We start from the raw sequence: 13,501 nt of genomic DNA, 5'->3' as shown, positions 1-13,501 counted from the left end.
CAACGTAATGGTGGATAAGACAGCCAATCCCTGCTTGGGTGGGTCTAAACCTAAATATTTGAAAAGCAAAACTTTGGGGAAAAAACCCAGGTGGGAAGGTTTCCTTAGTCAAAATATCAAGAAGACAAACAACAGGGGCACCTGGCTGGCTCAGTCGGTGGAGCTTGTGATGCTTGATCTCAGGGTCGTGAGTTCAAGCCCCACGCTGGGCATGGAGCCTATTAAAAAAAAAAAAAGACAACAAAAGAAGGATCAATATTTTAAGCTGCATTTTACAAAATTCTGTTTTTATTTGGGTCACACTTTGTTAAGAAGCTGTTTCTCCCAGTTCTTTAATTTTCTGGCCATACAGGCACACATTCTGCTTTCCTTACAATTACTCTCATTGCTGCTCTATTTTGCTGTATCTTCTTTCTCCTTCCAGGCTTATCTCAGGTGTATCCTGTTCACTAGTCCTTTTCTCAAATATGGGTTTTATTTATTCTTTCTGCTATTTTTGGTTTAAAGACATGGTATTGTTTACCAATTGGGAGTCAAACCGCCTGTGTGGAAACCCCAGCTCTCCCATTCCCGAGCTGTCTAATCTTCGGAGGAGCCCCCCAAGTCCCGGTTCCCAGTCTGCAATATTAGTTCCTATCTCCCTGGACCGTTACAAGCTTATGTGCATTAATATGTTAAAAAGCACTTAAAATTTGCTTAAAACAGCTCAACTCACTGTTGCTAATTTTTTTCCTTCAATTATTTCACCCTTCATTAAAAAAAAAAAGTCTCCACTCCGCTCCGCTTTTGTCTTATTTTTAAAAATATCTTATTTTTTAAAAAGATTTTATTTTTAAGTAATCTCTACACCCCATGTGGGGCTCAAACCTGAGCTGAAATCAACAGTCAGACACTTAAACCGACTGCACCACTCAGGAGCCCCCAGTGTTTGTTTTCAAAAACTAATTTATTACGAAGTGAAATCCTTAAGTCCTTCATGTCCAGTCTCCTGTTCTCCTCCTCTCTTTTCCCCCCTTTGTTAAAAAAAGTCTTTGAACTGCTTGGACTGCTTCTCATTGAGTTTCGTTGTGGCTTCAGATTCTGTTTCTCCTGAAATTTTGAGTGTCTGTTGTATGCTGATTCACTCTTCCGGTTTGCTTTCCTGTAAATTGGTTGTATCCTTCATCTTTTTCTAGAAAGTGGTCTGTCTTTTCTTATTAATTTACAGAAGTTCTCTGTGTATTACCAAGAACAGAGGCAGGTGTCTCCCAGCTGATGGCTAGTCTTTCCATTTTCCTTACCGTGGTTTTCATGGCTCATCACTAAGTCATACTTGATGGCTACACAACTCTGAAACGAACTAGTGTCTGGGGGCTCTCAGGGGGCTCAGTTGCTTAAGCGTCTGCCTTTGGCTCAGGTGGTGATCTCAGGGTCCTGGGATCAAGCCCCACATAGGGCTCCCTGCTCAGCTGGGAGTCTGCTTCTCCTTCTCTCTCTGTGCTCTCCCTCTCTCTCTCTCAAATAAATAAATAAAATTTAAAAAAAAAGATCTAGTGTCTAGATCTCAGTAGCCTAGGGTCTCAGGAAGCAGCCCTTGAGACCCATAGTGCCACGACATTAATGTGAATCTCACACAACCACACCAAGGACGTCTATTTCAGAACGTGTGTCATGCACATCAGAGCAGATGCCTGTGGTATAGGAGGGGGAGAAGTCAGACCTTAAAAGTCAGCAGGGCTCAGAGGACAATTCAGGGCTGAGGAATGTTACTTCTCAAATAACGGGAGGGTCCTGCTCCTCTTCCTAGAAGTCCCCTTATCCTAAGACACAGGACACATCTTGCGTTCATCATCAGAAACGGAGCCCACGTCAACACACACACCGCTGACTTAGCAGCAGGATCTTACTGTGGGCCAGAACTTTCTGGGAGGGCACGCCCTCCTGCTGGGGCTCTCCAGGACAGCAGTACTCAGGAGGGGCGTGGGCTCAGTGGGAGGAAGCAGGGAAAAAAAAAAAAAGCCGCAAGGATTGCACAACCTCATCAGAATCTGTTCTTGGGAAAGGACGTAGGTGGCATTGATTCATCAGCCCCTTATGGAGGCAGAAACAGTGAGTGCGTTTGGGGGCGCAGAGGTGGTTTTCTGGAAGTGGTAGCATTGGACGTGGGCATGGAGGACTCGTCCGTTGTTGATAGAAAAAGGGTCTGCCAGGCAGAGGGCACAGCCAAGGCAAAGGCAAAGAGACAGGAAGGTGGGTCTCTTTTCTATATGCCTGTAGCTGAAGATGACTTGGAGAGCCAGGGGAAGCTGTCCAGCCCTGTCCCAGGCCCAGAATTCACTGTCAGGGGAATTAAAAGGGAACAGAGTTTCGTGGCACGAGGATGGCCACAGACCTTTCATCAGTTGTCCTAGCCCAGAACAGAGGAGAGACCCATTTCGGGGGGGGGGGCGCGGAACATGTGACCAGGGATTTGAAAAAAATGTAACGTTCTAGGAAGCAGAGGGGATATGAAGACCACTGGAGGCATCTGACTCAGCCTAGAGCATCTGGGAGGGCTTTCTGGAGGAGGTGATGCCTGGGGGAGTCAGAACTATTCTGGAGATGGGTGTATGAGAGAGATAGTAGTATATGCAAAGTTTGGGAGTGGGACTCTTGGAGAGGCTGAGACTAACTCAAGGCCAGTAGTCCAGGGCTGGAGTGTCAGCTGGGGCCAGGTCACACAAGGACTTGAAAAGCAGGGACAAGGGGTTTGGGCTAGTGTGGAAAGAAGGCAGAAGTCACAGGATTCAGCTCCAAGGCTAAGATCTCTCTGTGGTTTTGATTCTCTCCAGGGACGGGAGGCTCGCTACCCACCGGGGAACCTAGCTCGGTGCAAAGGGTATGTTATGCATTGGTTGTTGCTGTTAGTTTGGGCTTGGCTTTTTTATTGTGGAAAAAAAAATTAAGCACACACAAAGGTATGCAGAAAAACAAAAAACATGGAAACCCACATGATTTCCTCTCAGCTTTACAAAGTTTTGACTTCTTTACATATTTCAGATCCTCTTAAAAGGAAATAAATTGTACTTTCTCTTCCTGTTCTCCACCATGGGGGACCAAGGTGAAAAGGAGAACCCCGTGGGGGGACTTCACGTCTATAAGCTCTTCCTCAACATCTGTGTGGGGGAAAGCAGAGACAGACTGACCCAGGACAAGGGTGCTGGAGCAGTGCCGAGGCCAGCCCCCCACGTGCCACCAGCCCTAGAAGCGCCATCAGACCGTTTGGCAGCAGGAGAGATGAAACGGTGGCCACCCACTGCACAGTCCGTGGGGCCAAGGCGGAAGGAATCCCGGACAGAGGTCTAAAGCTGGGGGAGTACGAGTTGAGAAAAAAATAGCTTCTCCCATACTGGAAACTTTGGGTTCCGGATCCAGGAGCACATGGATCTGGGGATCAGCTGTGATGCAAGCATGGGTGTATGTGCAGCCTGGACTACTGTGCAGTGCTAACCAGGCCGGGCTTCTGCAGCAGACAAGATCGGGCCGCACGGGGGCCAGACACGGAATCGGCAAAGGGGAGGTCAAGCACTGGTTCCATCAGAAGTACGATGGGCTCATCGTCCCCGGCAAATAAATTCCTGTGTCTATCCAGAAAGCCAATACAAACTTTTCAGTGCGGGGCGGGGGAGTTGTAACTGACAATGCCATGTAGCTTCTCAGGTCTGATCTCTCTCTTTCCTTCCCCGGGGCAACTGCCCTCTCAAACTCGGTGCTTACTGTGTTAGAACAACTTTACGGAGGTATTTGACAATGTGTTGGGTGGTTTTACTCGTCTGGAAGCTTTATAGGCATGGTACCACCTGTTCTGTCTCCTTCCACAATGTATTTTTTGCCTCCTCCACACTACAAGAGGTTTCTATTCAACCCTCATTCTTCATTAAAAAAAAAAAAAAAGCCAAACACAAGAAAACAAATGCTTGGTAAACAAAGAACAGAATAAAACTTCCTTAATTTGATAAGCAGCGATTTCCGGAACCCACAGAACTGTCTTCCTTAAGAGTGAATTCTGAGAACTATTTTTTACAAAGTCAAGAACAAAATAAAGATGCCCCTCTCGCACTAAGAAAATAAAAATAAATAAGACCTATAAATATGGGAACGGAAGACTCAAGGTTGACAGTATGTTGCAGCCATGATTATTTATCGAGAAGGTCCTAGGGATTTAACTTCTGGACTCACTAAAGGGTGAAGCAAGATTGATCTATGAAGGGAGTGGGTGGATGGCTCAGTCGGTTACGCGGTTATGCGTCTGCCTTTGGCTCAGGTCATGACCTCAGGGATCCAGGAGTCCCGGGATTGATCCCTGTGTTGGGCTCCCTGCTCAGCGGGGAGTCTGTTTCTCCTTCTCCCTCTGCCCCTCCCCACCCGTCCATGTTCTCTCTCTCTCTCAAATAAATAAATAAATAAATATTTTAAAAAATTAAAATTAAGGGCGCCTGAGTAGCGCAGTCGTTAAGCGTCTGCCTTCGGCTCAGGGCGTGATCCCGGCGTTCCGGGATCGAGTCCCACATCGGGCTCCTCCGCCAGGAGCCTGCTTCTTCCTCTCCCACTCCCCTGCTGTGTTCCCTCTCTCGCTGGCTATCTCTCTGTCACATAAATGAATAAAATCTTTTAAAAAAATTAAAAAAAAAAAAGGAACAAGAGGAAACATATCCTCTTCCCAAGATAAGAAAAACTCTTGGGGCGCCTGGGGGGCTCAGCCGTTAAGCGTCTACCTTCGGCTCAGGGCCTGATCCTAGGGTCCTGGGATCGAGCCCCGCATCGGGTTCCCTGCTCCGCTGGGAGCCTGCTTCTTCCTCTCCCACTCCCCCTGCTTGTGTTCCCTCTCTCGCTGGCTGTCTCTCTCTCTCTGTCAAATAAATAAACTCTTAAAAAAAAAAAAAAAGAAAAACTCTTGAACATTAGTTCTTCCCAAATTAATTTATAAATTCAATATCACCTTAATAAAAATCCTAAATAGATTTTTGACAGAGTTGTTTTATTGTGGTAAAATATACACGCATGACATAAAATTCACCATCTTAACCATCTCTGCGTGCACAGCTGAGTGGCATGAAGCACACTCGCCGTCGCGCAACCACCCCTACCCTCTGTCTCCAGAATTTTCCATCTCCCCACACTGAGACTCTGTCCCCAGGAGGCAAGGACTCCCCAGCCCCTGCCCCAGCCCTGGCTCCCACCATCTCCTCTCTGTCTGTGTGGACGGGACTCCTCCAGGGACTTCACAGAAGTGGAACCCTAAGTACATTGTTCTAGGTTTTTTTTTTTTTAATTCTTTATTTTGAAATAATTTTAGATTTACAGACGAATTACAGTGATAGTACAGGGAGTTCTGTCTACCCTTCACTCAACTTCCTCTCATGTTAACATCTGACATTACCGTCATACGCTTGCCAAAAAGAGGAAAGGAATATTGGTGCAATATTATTAGTGAAACAATCGGCTTCAGTTATAGTTCATGTTTTCCCATTGATGTCCTTTTTCTGTCGCCGAATGGCATCCGGGATCCCACATGCCATTTAGGCGTTGTGTTAGCTTCCCAGGACTGTTGTGACAAAGGACCACAGACGGGGCGGCCTGCACTCCAGAAATGTTTTGTCTCACGGCTCGGGAGGCTGACAGTCTGAGATCAAGCTGTCGGCCAACTTGGCTCCTTCCGAGGTGTGTCTCCTGGGCGTGTGGACACCATGTCCTCCCCTCCCCCCGCCGCCCCCGCCGTGTCCTCACAGGGTCATCCCTCTGCACACGTCTGTGTCCTCCCTTCCTCTTCTTACAAGGCCACCAGACCATCCTAATGACCTCATTTTAACTTAAGCACCTCTATAAAGATTATCTCCGAATTCAGTCACATTCTGAGGTCCTGGGGGTTAGGACTCCAACATACGAATTAGGTGGGGGATACAATTGAACTGTCAGGTCTCCTCAGTGTCCCCCAAACTCTGGCAGATTCCTGGTCATTCCTCATCTTTCACGCTCTCGATCGTTTTGAAGAGTAACTATCAGGCAGTGTTTGGGGTTTTCAGCTGTTTTCTTTTAAAGATTTATTTATTCGTTTGAGAGAGAGAGAGACCCGGAGAGTGAGCAGGGGGAGGGGCACAGGCAGAGGGAGAAGCAGACTCCCCGCTGAGCCGGGAGCCCAACGCTGGGGAGGACCCTGAGATCACGACCCGAGCCGAAATCAAGAGTCGGACGCTTAGCTGACTGAGCCACCCAGGAGCCCCTCTGCTGTTTGCTTATGATTAAGGTTAAGGTGATGGGTTTGAAGAGAAAATTACCACAAAGGAGAAATGCTCTTCTCACATCACATTGGAGAGGAGGGCACGTCTGGTGCGCGTGACCATGGCTGGCAACATGGTGAAGGTCAACCTTGGTCAACCAAGGTCAAGTCCCTCTGCCGTAGGGTCACCATCTCTCCCTTTCCATACTCTGTTCCTTGCATTTTTTTCATTTTTTTTTAAAGATTTTATTTATTCATTTGACAGAGAGGCAGTCATCTAGAGAGGGAACACAAGCAGGGGGAGTGGGAGAGGAAGAAGCAGGCTCCCGGCAGAGGAGCCTGATGTGGGGCTTGATCCTAGGACCCTGGGACCCTGGGACCCTGGGACCACGCCCTGAGCTGAAGGCAGACGCTTAACGACTGCGCCACCCAGGTGCCCCCATACGGAGTAGTTTCACTGCCCCCAAAATCCTCTGTGCTTTGCCTATTTACTCATATGTGGAATTTAAGAAACATAACAGATGAGCACAGGGGAAGGGAAAACAAGAGAGAGAGGGAAGCAAACCTTAAGAGACTCTCTCTCTCTCTCTCTCTTTTTTTTTTTAACGTAAGCTCTATGCCCAGGGTGGAGCCCAAGGAGGGGCCTGAACTCACTGCCCCGAGATCAAGACCTGAAGTGAGATCAAGAGTCAAAGGCTTGGGGCGCCTGGGTGGCACAGCGGTTAAGCGTCTGCCTTCGGCTCAGGGCGTGATCCCGGCGTTATGGGATCGAGCCCCACATCAGGCTCTTCTGCTATGAGCCTGCTTCTTCCTCTCCCACTCCCCCTGCTTGTGTTCCCTCTCTCGCTGGCTGTCTCTATCTCTGTCGAATAAATAAATAAAATCTTTAAAAAAAAAAAAAAAAAGAGTCAAAGGCTTAACCAACGAAGGCATTCAGGTGCCCCCATAAGAGACTCTTGCTGATAGAGAACAAGCTGAGGGTTGCTGGAGGGGAGGTGGGTGCGGGATGGGCTGGAGGGGTGATGGGCATTAAAGGAGGGCGCTTGTGATGAGCACTGGATGTTGTATGTAAATGATGAATCACTAAACTCTACCCCTGAAACCAATTTTACCATATGTGTTAACTAAGTAGAATGTAAATAAAAACTTGAAATAAAACAGGGCCACACAAACAAAACTGAACAAAACAGATTTTTAAACATTTTATTGAAGGATCATCAAACAGACATCAAAGCAAGGCTTCCCAAGCGAATTATTTGAGTTATAGTACGTTCCAACCAGGGAAGGTAACACTCTGGGATCCAAGGATGGGGACGGACGAAGCTTCCGTTTTCACTGTACGGATGGATACGTTTTGGTTCCATGTGCATGAATTACTTATTCAAAACCATTTAAACATTAAAAATGCAAAGCCACAGTAATGTAAAAAAAATCATCTTAAGAAGAATAACAAAGAACACTTTGATAGAGAAAACAATGCCTGGAAGATGTCAGAACATATTGTAAACTCACCTTGGTTTCCCCAGAAGCAGAGACGGAGACAAGGATTTGGATCTAAGTGGTTTATCTGGGAGAAGCGCCTGTTGAGGCGTGGGAAGGTGGGGCAGGGAAAGGAGGAGGCCCGTACTGGGCGGGCACTGATGCGGAGGGGACTTACACGGGCAACTGGGGCTGAAGCCCATTAGGGGCTTCTGGGAGATGAGCCAGAACACGCCTCCCGGTGATCCTGACAGTTGCACGTTGGGTCTCCTCGGAAGCTGACCCAGGAATACAGCACGAAGATTGTTTATTGTGATACTGTGATTTATCACAAGAAATACATGTATGGCACAGAGCTCCTAAAACCCCTGGAATTTCCAAGAGATGAGAGCGATAAAGGCGTCTTACGCTAATGAGGTGACCTTTGGAAAGCCCTCAGATCACCTAAGGTGAGGGTGGTTCTGGTTGCCAGAGGAGTCAAACATACAATGAAAAGGCTGAAACTGTCCTTCCCAGCCCCGGACATCTGAGGAGGGGAGAAGGGCTGCCGGTTGAATCAGTCGCCAATGGCCAATGATCTAATCAATCACAATGGATTGATGAACTGAGTCTGTAGTGAAGCCTTCCTAAAACCCCAAAAGGACAGTGTTCTGAGAGCTTCTGGGTTGGTGAGCACCTGGAGGGGCTGGGGAGGGGTGCCTGGAGAGCATGGAAGCCCCCCGACCCTTCCCCATACCCTGCCCTCCACACCCCTTCCATCCAGCTGTTGCTGAGCTGTACCCTTTTATAATAAACTGGCGATCTAACAAACCTCCGATCTATGGTCTATAGCCAGTCGGTCGAAGCGCAGCAGGCATCCCAGACTCGAGGCTGGTGTTGGAAGTGGGGAGGCAGTCCTGTAGGACCAAACCCTTAACCTGTGGGCTCTGGCACTGACTCCAGGTAGGACACCCTGCCGGTGTCAGAGGATGGCTTGAATGTGTGAGAACCACCCCCACACGTTGGAATTGGGTGCGGACTCATTTTAATCATGAGGGAGCACCCTTGGGGCCACATCTGTGGAAGGGAGCGGAAGTGTATATTATATTTTGACACCAGGCAGTTCTCCAATTCCGACACCCTCTACCAGCTGCAAGAGGGGTGCCCAGGCTACCCACACTTCTGCCTGGCTGATTCCAAATTTGGGGGTTCCCAAAACCCCTTCTCGGGTTTAGGTCCTTTGTTATAACGGCTCACGGAGCTCAGAAGAACACTTTGTTTACATTCGGAACTGGGGACAAAGACCAGATCTCTTTTTTTATTATATCACAGGAAGGAAGCAGAAATGCACAGAGGGAGAAGTTGAGCCAAGCAGGTCTGACAACAGCTTCGGCTGACCCCACCCGCAGGAGCTCTGAAACCAGAACGGGCCCCACCTTGAGCCAACATGGCCAGGCTTCCGTCCCCCTGCAGCAAGGTGAGCCACGCCATGAAAGGGCATGACTTTGAGCGAGGCAGCTCGCTGCAGCTGAGTCTATCCCCGGACGGGGTGAGAGCTGATGCCAGTCTGCCAACAAACCTCCAAGCAGCTGGGGCCGCATGTCTTTCCTTGAACAGGCGTCTGGGTGGCCCACCCGCAGGGTCTACCATGTCACCGAGGGAGGAGGGAGCTGGGGTACCTATGTGCCAGCTCATAGCCGTCATTGCTCAACGGCCTTCATTCCCTGGTCCTTCCAGCCTTCGGGATGAGCTCCAGCAACCAGAGAAGGCCCTCCATCAAGGGTGCGGGTAATGGCAGGTGGACGTTGAGCAGAAGGAAGGTGTGCAAGGATGTGATAAAGCTCCAGGGGACGTGGCAGTTACACAAAGCCATCCAAACTGTGATCCTGGCAAGGAAGAGGGAGTAGATCAATGGAACACACGAGCCCTGATGGTATCCCATACCTGGTCATTTCATTAAGCTCCAAAGAGCAGCGTGCCCAGAACTCCAACCTCTGAGCCAAGGGAAACCTCTTGCCATCACAGGAAGGACAGAACTGAACCCATTGGGGATGAGGAATCTGATGGGGAAGAGTCCCAGAGCTTTGTCAAGATCTCCACACCCACAGACGGGGGGAAGGAACCCTGGTGTAAACATGGGTGAGGTTCTGCGGACCCAACACAGGTGGGGTTGGGGCTACAGGAGTCAAGGACAGAGACCAGCCTTTAGCCACTGGAACAGGTGGCTGCGGGCTTTTTGCCAAATCACATTTGGAGTCACCCCTAGGTTCTCCAGTCTTCCCACCCACAACTGTCTGGTTCTCCTTCGTTCCAATACTTCACGAAGCCGCAAAGCCCGTCTGGGACACGAGTCCACGTCCCTGGCCCGCTGTGTCCATCATGTGTATAGCTTCTGTTAACTTGATGCTTTCGCACCTGTCCTGCACGCATGTGTTCCGGACAACTCGATGACGTGCCTGAGTCACCTTGTGGGGGCCTCCTGCCTCCCTTGTGCCCCTCCAGTTCTGGGAGGAGTCCTCTGCCCAGGGGCATGCGTTTCAAATACACACCAACCAGTCCAGAGCCCACACCCCCAGCTACCTCCCTTCTCAGGCTCCCACACTCAGGGCTACCGTCCGCCTGCCCCAGTCACCCCAGGGCCCGGTACCAGACAGTGAGAGATGGCTGAAATTATTCACCCCAGCCAAGCCTGAGCCTGTGTACCCTGCCTTGCCTGTTCCTCCCTGGGAAAACCCCAGTAAAGGCTCCTGCCCACAGTCCCCTGCCAGCTGCCCCCGGAGAGGCCCTTGTGATTCCCGGTGTAACCCCTGTGACGTGTGGCACACGCCTCTCTGGGGATCGATGACTATAACAAACCATCTTTTCGATGCCAGTCTGATCTATTGCCTTACTACGCACCAGAAATTCTATTAAAGACTATATTTTAAAGCATTCACCTGGACTGCAAGCTCTTCTCGCAGCTCTGATGGTGGAATTTGGGGCACGTGCCAACTTATCCGAACGTGGGTATGTCAACACCACATTCCTCAACTTGGGAAAGAGCCCAGACTCTTCAGCCTAAGGGCCAGGGAGTGGGGGGAGGATCCCCCAGGTGGAGCTCGGGTCGGGGTTGCAGAGCCCCACCCCCACCTGATAGAGCGTTTCCTTCTCCCAAGACTCACCTGGGCTGCAGGGGTGACCCATCCTCCCGGAGCCTTGGATCCTCGAGGTCCACGTCTGAGAGCCCCCCTGCAGGTGACACGGTTTCTCTTGGAAGTGTGCAGCTGTAGGACGCTCTGGTGGATGTGGGGAAGTCAGAAGGGGGCTCTGACCCCGCTTTCCAGGCTCAGCATCTCCCCAGTCTCTCAGCAGGAAGCTCTTCTTTCAGTGCGACCTTAGACCTTAACCCCTTCTGGAATGCCCGAGCTCAGCGCCTCTCACATGCATATCCCCTGAGCACGTATGTTCCGACTTGCAGACAACGGGTCTCTCATCACACGCGCTCTGTAATACTGTGTGTTATGCGTTTTATATGTGCTAAGCATGTGCCCATGAACTTACTCACGCCTGCGTTTCACGTTCTGGAACCAAATCAAGCCGGTTCCTGAGAGCTGGTCCCGGGCGTCTCTTTTCAGCTCCGCATTGAAGGGCCTCGTGTCCATAGCTTGAAATCAGCCACAGTGGCCGGATGTACCCCAGGGAAACACAAACACTTCAAGTCTGGACCTACGTCCCCCCTCCCTCCAGAGAGCTAGTTAAGTATTTGCCAGCACACCGCGGAGGCTCATTTATGTGTTACGTGTTCCCCAAACACAAGTGTTCAGAGCTCGTTTGTGTCTCCTTGCAGGATGTCTGATTCACGTCATCCTTCTCCGCACATTTCCGAGTGGAGCCCGCAGCCTCTCGTCCAGAAAACCCCCTCTGGCCGTCTTGTTCCCAGTTGGCTAGTGGCCAGGTGCATGCCCCAGGCCAGGCCGGCCCCCTGGACAGGTGTACCTGCTCCTTGGCCCTTTCGATGATGAGGAGCCGGGCCCCCACTTCCCGGCCGGCAGTGAAGGAGCTGTGGCAGTTCTGTTGGGAGTTGGAGAAGGAGGGACAGTTTCTCTGGAGGAACGTCCACCCCCAGGGATGGGGCAGCACAGGCCAGCTGTGGGGGCAGGTGCGGCAGGGCTGGGACTCGGCTTAAGGTGCCCCTGACCCTGGGTCTGCCCACTCTCCAGTCCCTTGAGAGTTGGGGGTCCCTCCTTCATTCTGCACTCCCAACAGCCCATTTCCCTCCCCACTGCCCACCCTCCCCCAGGCCCAGGAGAACTCAGGAGTCCGGGCCCCATCTCCACCAGACTGGGAGAAGCAGGGAGCTCAGAACGAGAGACTGGCTTAATTTAGTGCCTACTGTGTGCCTGGCCCCCTGGGAATGCCAGCCACCCAGTCGAGCCTTCAGTGGGGTCAGTTCTTGCTGGGTCTCCTGCTTCAAAGGCTCCAGCCCCCGGGACCTGTTGCTCTGAAGACTGTGCCAAGAAAAAAAAAATGCAGTTATTAAACACCTGCTGTGTGCGTGCCCTGTGCTGGGCCCTCAGGGACCTTGTTTCTCAGCCAAGATCTTGGTTCATCCTCTCTGAAGTCAGGGAAGACCTTTGATGAGGACTGCACCAGGAGAACAGGTGGAGCCGGGACGACTCCTGCTCCTCCCCCCCTCCCCTGCACCAGAGTGGGGAGGGACTGTGGGAGAGGCCACCAGGCAGGGCAGCTGACCAGGAAAACCTGGAGGGACCCAAGTCTCAGCTTTCAGCCCTATCTCTCTCTGGGAGCTGCCCCCCACCCAGGCAACGTCTGCAGCCAAACACCAGGCCTGGGAGTCCCTGACCCTGGAGACCTGTACCTGACCTTGGACAAAGTTGGCCACCCAGGAGGCCAGCAAAGAGCATGAGAGGGAAGAGCAGTAGCCCCAGGAGGGCCTGGCTGTGGCCCAGCCACCCTGAGGGAGAGAAGGATGGGCGACCCCAGCACACCTGCGTTCCCGCCGCAGCCTGCCCCACGGAAGCCTGTTCCCCAGCCCTCACTGCCCAGGACCCAGGAGTCCAGCGGTACTTGTAGCTGCTCCATGCCTTAACCCTGTCGCACCTGTGAAGTTCTGGAAACGGAACTGTCAATCCGTCGTCTTTGGGGGAAAGTGGTCCTGCTGGTTATCGGCTCTTCCTCCTCAGAGTCTGTGCAAGCTGAGACCAGAGTGGGCCACCTCCTTACACCCTCCCCGAGACCCCGGAGTCCCAAGCCAGCCTCGCCCAGGCTGTCCGGCTGCCTGCCAACAGTTCCCCAGAGTCACGCATGTCCACCCACCGTCCCCAAATGCCTTGTTTGGGACTCCTGGGGACCACAGCTTTGCTTTCTCACTCCGTGATGCTCGCTTCCGAAACCTGCTTTCACTCAGGGAGAAAAACAGGGCGCCAGGCAGTGACGGATCACCGGAAAAGGCTGGAGGAAGACACGGAATGAGATGGGCTGGGTCTTCCAGGCTTCCAGGACGCAGCAGCCCTCTCTGGGGGGTCAGTTTCCTTAAATGCGAGTGACTAGACCACCAGGAGCTTCACTGTGGCCCCGGGGTTGGGGTTGGTATCCGCTAGGCACTGGATAGGTGATTGTATTACACAGTGTGAGAGACAACACAGATTGCTATTTATTTTATTATTATTGTTAAAAAATTTTTTCCAGGGACGCCTGCGTGGTGCAGTCTGTTAAGCATCCAACTTGTGGTTTCAGCTCAAGTCATGATCTCGGGGGTCGTGAGATCAAGCCCTGCGTCCAGCTCCACACTCAGCGGGGAGTCTGCTT

General features: G+C 51.3%; 1 pseudogene; it reads left to right on the top strand.

Annotated features, from left to right (window-relative positions):
• Positions 1-2,098: 2,098 nt before the first annotated feature.
• Positions 2,099-3,912, top strand: LOC100467847 (annotated as a pseudogene).
• Positions 3,913-13,501: the final 9,589 nt, after the last annotated feature.

This window comes from Ailuropoda melanoleuca, chromosome 4, assembly GCF_002007445.2.
Source record: "Ailuropoda melanoleuca isolate Jingjing chromosome 4, ASM200744v2, whole genome shotgun sequence".
Taxonomy (NCBI): Eukaryota; Metazoa; Chordata; class Mammalia; order Carnivora; family Ursidae; genus Ailuropoda; species Ailuropoda melanoleuca.
The sequence above is the reverse complement of the archived record's forward strand: the minus strand, read 5'-3'. Positions and strand labels throughout refer to the sequence as shown.